We start from the raw sequence: 7,781 nt of genomic DNA on the forward strand, positions 1-7,781 counted from the left end.
TGAAACTCTTATTTCTGGTCCCCCTTTTTATGATAACAAATTATGCATTTCCTAATAAGGTGAAGTGAAAATTTCAAATTCATGTAATTCGCACTGTTCAAATATATCTTTGTATTAAAGGGTACCATGTGAAGTATAACTTGACCTAAATATTTAGTACAACACGAACTACTTTGACTAAAACCAGTGTGCATTTTCTATACCTCAGGCTAGCTACATTACCTACTACATTAAAATATCCTTATTTTTTATGGGTGAGCAGAGTCAAGGATAGTATATGACATGTGCTTTGTATCTGAAAAACCATAACCAACAGGGGAAATGGGTGACATTTTTTAAATCAGCAGGTCAAATATACCCAGAAACAAGTCTAACAGTTGAGTCACCAAAATGTGTGTTGGCCAGTGAGTTGAGGACAAGAACCTATGTTTATCTTAAAAGCTGGTGCTTCTCCTACTTTACCTACTTACTTACTAACCCCCAGTGGCTTCCTCCTGCTCCTAACGAACCTGCTCAGCTGTCCTGTCTAGAATGTGCTCTCCAAATTCCATTGGCTAGGTTTTTGATCTAATTCTAATGAGCCTTTGAACCACAGAGCAGTAAGCCAAGTGGCTCCAGATAGTACAGCTGTCTAGAATTTCCCCCTTACTTGGTCAATACAGTGTTTACACTGCTAGGTTGATACCAAGTTTCCTGCGCTATGCTTCTCTCTGCCCACGGCCGTTTGCTTTCCCCCATCTACCGCTTCATCAGGCAGCTGCTGACACTCGAGCATGGCTTGGAACTAAAGCCCCTGGAATCATGACATCATTCAGCCTTCTATGGACCACAGAACTCAATTTAAAATGAAAATAGAAAGTAGCTACCTGAACAGCTAATGCAATTTTAGACTACATTAAGAAGAAATAGTGTCCAGTGAAGGTTTGGGAGTATTGGAAGTATAAAACGCCTATAATTATTGAACGATGGAGACCATGTGCTCAAAGACAGTCACAAAGTAAAATGAGAGAAGAAAAGGGGGAAAACAGGAGGGGACTTCAAAATTTGTGGGAAGTTGGAGTTAAAAGATAATGTAATTTTTCCATCAACTTTTTGAAGTTCTCGCACTTACTCCAAAAGGATGAGATAACTCTTGAGTTAAGCTTTAAAACATTGCTAGTGTGTATGGAGGTGACCATGGAGGTCAGCCATTCTAGACCAGGGACCATTCTAGTTGACACCCCGCTGAGTATTTGCATTCTCACCCGAGATATACTGAACCAGAATCTACTTTTTAACAAGATTCCCAAGTGAATCTTATCCCCAAAGAAAAATGGAATTTTTTCCAAAGCTATATATTTAAATGTTTTTTACATAATAACCTTATCCCTTTCAAAGTACTCCCCATTACACTTAAAACATTGGTCAAATCTGGTATTCCATTCTTGGAAACACCTTTCAAACTCATAAGTTTGGATGGCTGACAGCACCTCTCTCATTTTTTTCTTCACTTCTTCTACATCTTCAAATCCCTGTCCTTTGATGTCCCTCATTATTCGAGGAAACAAAAAGAAGTCACATGGAGTAAGGTCAGGTGAGTAAGGTGCAAGAGGTAAGAGAGGCATGCTGTTTTTAACCAAAAACTGGTGTATTGAGATTGCTGCATGAGTAGGCACATTGTCGTGGTAGCAAAACCAGAACTCTGCCACAAATCAGGCCTTTTTTGTTGCACACTATTACACAATCTTTTCAGAATCTCTAAATAGAGAGCTTGATTAAAAGTTTGACCTGGTTGAACAAACTCCAAATGCACTACGAATTGACATTTTCTCTTTTCAGAAAGTTGACAGACATCCAGAATGAAGTTTGTCATCAAATCCTTTTTTCTTCACCCCCCCTCCGTGCTGTCTTTGTAAGCTGTGTTCAACATCACAACAGTTTCTGTGGTATTTTCCCCAAAAAGGAACAAAATTTCACAGTCAGAGGCTGTTCTCTTAAATCACCATCACATAAAATGAGGTTCAAGTGAAACTGCCTTTACTAAAGAATTCACTGTGACCAGAGAGAACCTTCCCAGGTGACGCTACTGTGTGCACTAACTCAGAGTGAATTGCTCAGTGCTCTTGGGTGGGGGGGATGCATAATACACAACCTAATACCACTGTTATTAGGTAGGAAAATGGGAAATTGTCATTCTTGCTTATTAGTCATATACTAAACCAAACTTTGGTAAGGTTTGTCTCAATCCTCTGAGGCAGATCACCTCTGGATGAGCTCTAAAGAGTACTATTCTCACCTGGTTAAGCATCAGAACCAGGATGCATGGTGACCTCACCAATTTGCTCTTAGCCTGCCCTGCTGTGAGCTTATTTATTGAGAAGAGTATTCAGCCAGCAGCCACTCCAATACATCTAACTGTTGGCTTTGCTTTAGGAATACTTTCCCCGCAAGTCCCTTTTAGTAGCTTGGCTTCTCTACTGCAAGCAACAGGAGCTAATACAAAATAGGCATCTATTTAAAGGAACGCTGAACCTAAAGACCAGCTGCAGCTCATGCTTATCAATCACTGGAGTCAGGTGTTGGAACAGGAGCCAAGATTCTAGCTTTCTCTCTCAGCCCATTGTTCTCTATACATCTGTTTCATTCATCTCTTTCTGTAGACTGGCATCCTCTGCTGCTTAATTCCCTTGCAGAAAATATGGCCACCACCAGCTCAGAATCTGTATTAGAGCTTAACTTACAAGCACTAGGTTTAAGGAAGGGTATGGTTTACAATGAGAGACCTAAATCCATTTTGAGTCTACACATAGGTTCAGTCTCTAGGGAGTTATTTTTGTGCACTGACTGGCAATGGGAACAGCTTTGCCCTCAGGAGGAATGCATTTGAACGTGGATCTTGAGGGTCAAAACAGTCAAGAGATCAAACAATGCGTCATAGTGGGCAAATCTGCTGTATCCGACCTCTGTAGAGTGTTGAAAATCAAGGATGTTAATTTGAGGACTAAGGTGCCGCCGGACCCAAGCCATGGTATTTTAAATTGCCTTCTATGCATGTGAAAGTCAAAACATTGAATAGGAAGACCGAAGAAGAATTGATGTATTTGAATTGTGGTGCTGGAGACGAATATTGAGAGTACCACAGACTGCCAAAAGAACAAACAAGTGTATCTTGGAAATATAGCCAGAATGCTCCTTAGAAGCAAGGATGGTGAAACTTTGTGTCATGTGCTTTGGACACGTTGTCAGGAGAGAATAATCCCTGGAAAAGGACATCATGCATGCTAAAGTAGAGAGGCAGCATAAAAGAGGAAGACCATCAACAAAATGGATTAGTACAGCGGCTGCAAGGATGGGCTGTGACTTAGCAACAATTGTGAGGATGGTTCAGGACCAGGCGTTGTTTCTGTCTGTTGTACATTGGGTCACTATGAGTGAGAAAGGACTGCACAGCACCTAACAAGACAACAGGGTCAACAGTTGACCTGCCCTGACTGCCTTGGGTAGAGGGCACTGAGCCAAGCTTGTAAACTTTTCTAATCTGTGATAGTGTAGTATTCCAATTCCATGATCCATTTCCACTTTGATAGTCCGGCCTACAACAGTGATACATTGATCTCCTGTGAATCGTGATGTTGTAAGAGTTTCTTTTGTTCCCAAAGTCTTGGATAGGAGAACTGGGGAACCGATCAACATATAACACTCTCCCCCATCCCACCCCCCACCCCGGGGGATGAACAACAGAAACATGGGTGAAGGGAGAGAGTGGATGGTGTAAAATATGAAAATAAAAACAATGTATGAATCATCAAGAGTTCACATGGGTGAGGGAGGGAGGGGAAAAATGAGGAGCTGATACCAAGGGCTCAAGTAGAAAGAAAATGTTTTGGAAATGATGATGGTAACATGTACTAATTGATGTATGGATTGTTATAAGAGCTTTAAGAGCCCCCAGTAAAATGATTTATTGAAAATAACAATAAAAAATGTCCTGGATCAGTGGCTGTGATTCTTTGCACATTATCATCACCTCTTGCCGATGGTCTTCCTCATCCAAATGATCTGTCCTTACCATTGTCTTGTCTTTTCCCTTAATAAATGTATCTCTATATATTCTACTTTAATCTGAGGTCTCTTTTTCTTCTAGAACAAATCCACTTGTACAGAATTATGACTTCTCTGTTAGCCCTTTAGCACTTAGAAAGTGGCTCTGACTAACTTAATTGACATACTGGTGAGGAGGTAAGACCGTGTGACCCTGACTGTACAGAGACCCCTGAGTTGGCTGGAGAAAGGGAAGCTCCCCTTGAGGAAGGAGGGGGGAGAGACAACACTAGAGCTGTCTATTATGTCCCTCCAGAGCTCTATTGTCCAATGTGGTAGGCACTAGCCATAAGTGGTTATTGAATTTATTTATGAAAAGTACAGACTTAGTTTACTTTAATTAAAATGAAATCAAATTTAAACATCAACTCCTGAATTGCCCTGGCCTCATTTCAAGAGCTTAACAGAAACTGTACTGAACGGAACAGATATAGAACATAGCCATCAGTATAAGAATTCTAATGAACAGTTTTTTAGAAATTAGATGTTTCTGATTCCACCACCAAAATTCTTACGTATCCCACCTTTAAACCGTACATTTATGTGGAATCTGCACAACTGAAATGAAGCTAATCCTCTCCTTCAGTAATCTGGAAAGAGTTTCTTTGGAGATCCCAGATTCTTGATAATATTTGAATACTGAGCACAGCCTCTAAACTTTGTCATACCTAAATTCTTACTCTCTCTTCTCCCAAAACTTCAATATAAATTTAATCATGTATCATCCTTTAAAAAAATCATTTTATTGGGGGCGCATACAGCTCTTATCAAAATGCATACATACATCTGTTGTGTCAAGCATATTGGTACATATGTTGCCATCATCATTTTCAAAAACCTTTCTTTATACTTGAACCCTTGGTATCAGCTCATTTCCCCTCTCCCTCCCTTCCCCTCTCTCATGAACCCTTAATGATTTATACATTTTTTCCGTGTCTTACACTGACCGATGTCTCCCTTCACCCACTTTTCTGTTGTCTGTCCCCCTGGGAGGGGATTATATGTAGATCATTGTGATTGGTTCCCCCTTTCTCCCCACACCTTAACCTTACCCTCCTGGTATTGATACTTTCATTATTGATCCTGAGGGATTTATCTGTCCTGGATTCCTTGTGTTTCCAGCTTTTATCTGTACCAGTGTACATGCTATGGTCTAGCCAGATTTGTAAGGTAGAATTGGGGTCATGATAGTGGTGGGGGTAGAGGGGGGGGAGGAAGCATTAAAAAACTAGAGGAAAGTTGTATGTTTCATCAGTGCAATACTGCACCATCTTTTCCTTGTGATCCTTCTGTAAGGTGATGTCCAATTGTCTATAGTTGGGTTTTGGGTCTCCACTCTGCCTTTCCCTCATTCACATTGATATGATTTTTTGTTCTGGGTCTTTGATGCCCAATCACTGAACCCATCAACACCTCATGATCACACAGGCTGGTGTGTTTCTTTTATGTGGACTTACTTGCTTCTCAGCTAATGGCCGCTTGTCTATCTTAAAGCCTTTGAGACCCCAGACACTATGTCTTTTGGTAGCCAGGTACCATCAGCTTTCTTCACCACATTTGCTTATGCACCTATTTTGCCATCAGTGATTGTATCAGGAGAGGTGCACATCACAGAATGCTGGGTTATTAGAACAACGTGTTCTTGCACTGAGGGAGTACCTGAGTGGAGGCCCAATGTCCATCTGCTACCTTAATACATATGTAACATATAAGTAATATCATTCTTATGCACAGCCACTTGACAAATTCTTGTTCAGTTCCATACTCTGCTTCTTCTATTATTGGTTCCCTATTCAGTCCTGTTCATTGCACCCCCTCAACTTTTTGAACGGTAGAGATGTTCCCTAAAATTCAGTCACCTCTTGTAGCACACCCTGGGTGACACAAAGGGAGAAAGATGGGGTTTTCTACTCCAATAAAGAGTTACAGTCTCAAACTCACAGGTATAGTTCTACCCTGCCTATAGTCACTTTGAGTAGGCATTGACTCAATGGCAGTAAGTTTTGGAGTTTACTAGCCTAAAGGTTGGTGGTTTAAAACCACTAGCTGCTCTGAGAGAGAAACGTGAGGCTACCTTGTTTCTATACAGATTTACAAAGCCTTTGAAATCATATATTGGATCCCTTTAGTTGGAATCAATTTGGTCGCAGTGGGTTTAGGGTACAACCTAAAGGTTGGTGGTTCACACCCATCCTGTGGTGCCATGAAAGAAAGCCCTGGTAATCTATTTCCATAAAAGATTACAGCCAACGAGATTATGTGAAGCTGCTCTGCTCTCTAAGACATGGAATCACCGTAAGTTGAAACCAACTTGATGGTCGTGACTTTTTTGTTCATTTGTTTTTGGAGGTTTAGTTGCCTCTGTGAGGCAGCTGCATTCTCCTGTCCTGCCTTCAGCCACATGCCAGTTCTCATTGTTGGAAAGTGGAAGAGACCGATGCCACTATCCAGATGAGGTTTTTAGAAAACATCTGTTATCTTCCTTCATTTCTAAACATTGTGTGCCTTAGGAAATGGCAGAACTACAAGATAGCAAGAGCTTGGATTTTGACCTACTCCATGGAGAAAAGCTATAGGCAACACAAATGCCCACAAAGGACTGGTCTCTTGAAGGTCAGAAAACTAGCCATTGGAATTTTGAGGTGTACCTCTTATAATATTTGTCTAGCAGGACCCTTAACCAATAGCTTCATTAACTTACTTATACCTGCAACCTTGTCTCAAATTCCATCTCCTTCTACATCTCTGGGGATCCAATTCTCTGGTAGCCATAGAAACACAGGCTGTCCATTCTCCCAAAGCCCAGGGACCATTAGGCTCAGACAAGTTACTTGCATTTTCTTAACTCAGCATTGCATCTTCCAAACTACTTCACCTTTGAAATGAATGCCATCCAATTTTTCTTAGTTGGTGCTCAGCACAAGGGATTGACATTGGCATTGTTATAAAGTCAGCCTGCATACACAGAAAGAATTTGATGATGAAAGGGAATATTGGCCCTAGGTCAGTGTCTATGGCAACCATAAGAAATGTATGGAGTTTTATGCACATCAAGGTCTCTGATAACCATGAGATTAAACACGGGGTGTCTCCAGTCTGCATCCTCTTATTGGTCTTTTTTCTCCTCTCCCGACACTAATTGGCTCCTCTATTCCATTCCCAGGGAGCTTGTGGGCACTTGAGGGATATTACGCATAGGTGTCTATACTAACAGCCTGGCCTGGGAAGAGCAATGGCTAAACTCAGTCCTATAAGAGAAGTTCTACTGCTGATGCAGGTACCCAAGGTGCAGTGCTCCAATTTGTTCCACCTCTAAATTATGCAGTAATTTACCAATGATTCACTTTAGAGCTTTGAAAAAAAGAAGTACTTTTGTTTGTATTTCTGGAAAACACTCCTGAAATCCAATAGTCTTCTTGCTATCTCAAATGTTAACATGTAATTGGTGATTTAGGGTCAGCACTTTTTTGCTGGCTGTCTAAAACAGAACTTATTTTTCCATAAAACCTTCTAAGTTTCTTTGCCACTTATTAGATTTATAGCTTATTTGTTCAAAGCTGACTTCAACTCTGACCCACAGAATACAATGGCAGAAGATGATTTTTTTTTAACAGGTTTTCTTGGATGCAGTCTCTGGCTCCTATCAGGAACAGCTCTAAGAAATGGTGCCAATCTACTGAACAGGTTCAAAGTGATTCCTC

Source organism: Echinops telfairi, unplaced genomic scaffold (assembly GCF_000313985.2).
Source record: "Echinops telfairi isolate 266 unplaced genomic scaffold, ASM31398v2 ScPeMD7_3533;HRSCAF=4204_0, whole genome shotgun sequence".
Classification (NCBI taxonomy): domain Eukaryota; kingdom Metazoa; phylum Chordata; class Mammalia; order Afrosoricida; family Tenrecidae; genus Echinops; species Echinops telfairi.